We start from the raw sequence: 3,802 nt of genomic DNA on the forward strand, positions 1-3,802 counted from the left end.
TGCTCCCATGGCAACTAGAACCAATCTCAGAAAATAATCAGGAAATTATCTCAATAGGCCTATGTGGAATAGTGAATAAATTTCCATCACAGAGAAGGGAGGGAAACACCTGATAATTCATACATAGGAAGTCTATGTCTGAAGGCTAGGTCAGCCTTCTGGCTCTGGGCAGCATGTCAGGTTAAACGTACCAGTATTCAAATGCTGTCTTCTTAGTGAAAGCCCTTCTTTCCTAAACAAGTCTGATGACGAGTGCTCGCTTACCTAATGGTATTGCTGATTTCTCCTGTTCATGGGGGTGGTGAATACTTAAAAGTCTAAACTATAACCAGTCAGAAACCTTGGATGTAAACTGTAATTTTACATACAATAAAGATGGGCCAGAGGGGTCTGATTCCAAATATACTGTACCCTGAGAGGTGGAAATAACCACTAGATGCATATATACTCACCTCTAAACTAAGTGAAGTTTATGTTTTTTGGTTGCAACCTTTTGAGGTTCATGAGCATTCTGAGGAACAGGGGCTTCACTCTCAGTGTTTCTGAACTCCCCTAGAGAAGAGGGAGATGGTAAGGGCACTTCCAAAGCTGATAGGTCCCGAAGTTATCCTTCTCAGGGATATATAATGTGACATTTGCCAAAACAAATGCTTTTCTTTTCCTGTTTTGAAAAACGCTAGGACAATGACTTTTGGGATTAAGAAAAGACTATCCAAGCTAGAGAGACACACTGGCATTATGTCTCAAAGGCTCATGATTAGAAAGACCAAATATCTGTGAGATATATATATATATATATAATATATTTATTCACTATGCCAGGCCTCCACACCACAGACATGACACCTTTACCCCCACTTTTAAAGAAATCTTCTGGTCACCACTTAGTCAGCTGCCCTCTGTGTCCACCTGGAAGGACAGCTGTCATCTTTTATACATTTTCAGAAAAAAATTAGGCTGTTCTTATTCTGGTGTACAACTCTGTTTAAAAAAAAAAAAAGTGATTCCTTCCTCTGCCCTTATTACCAAGCATCAAAAATTGGGTGTTTTAAAAAAGGCAACAGGCTATTTTTCCATTAAAAAGTATCTGTTTCAAATTTGATCCTTCATAGACTGTGAACAGAACCAAAAGAAGAATTTGATCTATATGATATTTCAGTTTTAAAAGCATATAATTCAGAAAAAGAAAGGAGGTCTTGTCTGGCTAGAGAGGTGGAGCCAATAGCACTTCTTCTAGAGCAAGAGAAGTCTTAGGGAAGTCTGTTCACCTCTTCTGAAGTCTGCTAAGGAAGCACTCTTGGTAGAGTCACAAAACAGGAGGACAATGCTACCACCCTGAGGAGTGATGGAACCATGATTTCTGGATTGTTTGAATATTAGTTCAAGAAATAAACTGATAGTATGAGAAAAATCAAAGCAGAAAACCATTTAGTCTGTTTGGGAGCAACTGCTTAGATGTAAATTTGAAATGTTTAAAATGGATTGTCCTGAGTGAATCATGGAGAGAAGATAAAATCCTATTCACTAACAACTTCCTCTAGTTATTGGTCTACAAATCTGTTATGGTTAAAAGTGAAATTGCTTGTACATGGATTATCTGATATCCCTACTTTATAGAAAACTATATCTATTACTTTAAAATAAGAAACCCCACCCCCAACTTTACCCTGGTTCTGCCCTACAATCTTCAAAGTATACCACAAAAGAAATTAGCTTCAACATTCTATCAAGTTCTCAGATCTCTTCATTCAGGAGCCACTATAATTTCCAAAGCAGCTAAATAACTTACTCAGGTCTTTTTCTCATATGTTCATGTTGCTGTTAACTGGGGAATGGATCAGAGATTTGAGTAGAGATCAGTAGCACTAAGCTCTATCAATGAAAGCTAGCACCAGAATGACTCTCAATTCACAGGCAAATGCAGTATTTGCAGTAACTATTACCCAATGACTTAGGGTCCTCATAATTTTTTTGGGAGGGGTGAATCTCCTGTGGTTATGATCCTAATGAACTAGAGAGGAAGGGTAAATGATTTTCATTTTCAAATACATATAATCGCTTATTGTACTTTCCAACTTTATTATTAGTTGAGCTCTCCCAAAGACAGTGATCCTTTCCAACATTGTGAAAAAAAGTATAAGGATTGTCCAGTTGATCAATTTCCTCGAGGGATATAAAAAAGATATTGCTTTCAAGTGTCTTCCCCCAATTCCTTTACAAAATTCTAAATCAGAAACAGAGAGACCCTTTATCTTCCTTTTTATACTACTTCTATCATCTTCACACCAGCAGAGAAATCCATGCCACAGCATTTAAATTGTCACGTACACCCTGATGATCTCTGATTGTCATAAAGGAGAAAACTGGAGATAATCAATACAAATATTAGGGGGAAACAGGGCATTGTTTAATGAAAGTAAGGAGTTTCATTGTATTCTTCCACCTGCCCTTGAAATCCCCCAAAATGCCAGCATATCATGTTATTATTGTATAGCATACTTGCATCCATGTAGAGGTGAACACCGACTCAACCTATGAGACTAAGGAATTTCTGAAATTTTCATTTTTTTAAGCACTGATGAGAATGTATTCACCAACAAGATTGAGTAACAGTTATTAAAGCAAGACACCAGAGACCATTCTCTTAACCAAAACCAGAAATTTGAAGGCTCCTGTAAAATGTGTTTACCAGTTAATAGTGAACTCAAAAGTCACACAAATATGGACAGACGGGAAAGGCTGTCTGCCTGTGATATCAACTCTTGCCCTTGGGTTCCAAGAAATATTAATGATGATCAAATACATTTCAACTCATCACGGGTTATGAAAGATAGTAAAATGGTCAAGTGGCCAATTTAGAGTCTGGTAAAATCTCTGTTTGAACTTCATCAAACCAAAGTTGTTTGTCCAAATTTACATTTCAGAGGGGGATCTTGAAACCCTAGATTCAATTTCCATTGTCCCAGTTTTCATCAGAAATATAGAAAATGTTAGAAACAAAGGAGGATGCCCAGAACGGGGACAGTGATGGAATAGAGAAAAGGATTTTAGCTGTAAAAATGTTTTGAAGAGGGCATTTAGAAAACATTTAGAAATACTGTTTCTTTGTTGAAGGAGCACAGCAGTGGAGCATAAAAACGGAAGCAGATGTTTGAAAGCATTCAGTGACAGTAGTTACATGAGATTTTCTAGAAACTTCTCTCTCCCAAAATCTTAAAGGGACGTCTTAAACCAATAACACCTATACTTCAATTGACAAGTAATCCTAAGAATATCTTTTATTATGATGATGATAATTATTTCTGCTCCACAGGATTACATTTCAAGGAACTGGAGTCCAGAAGAAAGTAGGCCATTATGGTAAACACACCCTTTGGACTGTAAGCTGTTCCTAGGATTGGAGCGATCTACTTTCAAGTTAAACCCCAATCAAGGGGTTTTCCGCAATCACAGAGACAGGTTTAGCTTACCATAATTTATCAGACCTTCCCAAGAACTGATGTCTAAAGAAGCAGACGCACCTAGGCAGAAAGCAGTCGAGCTGAAATGAAAGAGATCCCTTTCAAAAATGAGAGGACTAGCTGACTGGTTCAAATGAGAAACTCAGGGTTGTGGTTTCCAAAGGCCCTCTTATACAAAGGGTGGGGGAGTGGTGGACAGGTATAACCTTTACAGCACAATACTTCATATGTATACTATCAATCAGAGCAATGTCTAAAAATTTTTACAAAAAAAGGAAAAAAAAAAGAAAAAAAGATGGGACTTTTTATATTCAACATAAATTAAAAAAATGTACAAAATG

General features: G+C 37.2%; 1 protein-coding gene across 2 annotated transcripts in view; it reads right to left on the bottom strand.

The window, feature by feature from the left end:
- Positions 1-2,055: 2,055 nt before the first annotated feature.
- PPP3CC (protein phosphatase 3 catalytic subunit gamma) overlaps positions 2,056-3,802 on the bottom strand; it is a 98,667-nt gene continuing 96,920 nt past the window's right edge. The window contains exon 13 of one of the 2 annotated variants that reach the window (XM_072634888.1): positions 2,056-3,802. This exon is cut by the window's right edge and continues 340 nt beyond it. The gene's annotated coding sequence lies outside the window, so the exon portion shown is untranslated. The other variant, XM_072634887.1, reaches the window with a different exon arrangement.

Source organism: Notamacropus eugenii, chromosome 1, assembly GCF_028372415.1.
Source record: "Notamacropus eugenii isolate mMacEug1 chromosome 1, mMacEug1.pri_v2, whole genome shotgun sequence".
Classification (NCBI taxonomy): Eukaryota; Metazoa; Chordata; class Mammalia; order Diprotodontia; family Macropodidae; genus Notamacropus; species Notamacropus eugenii.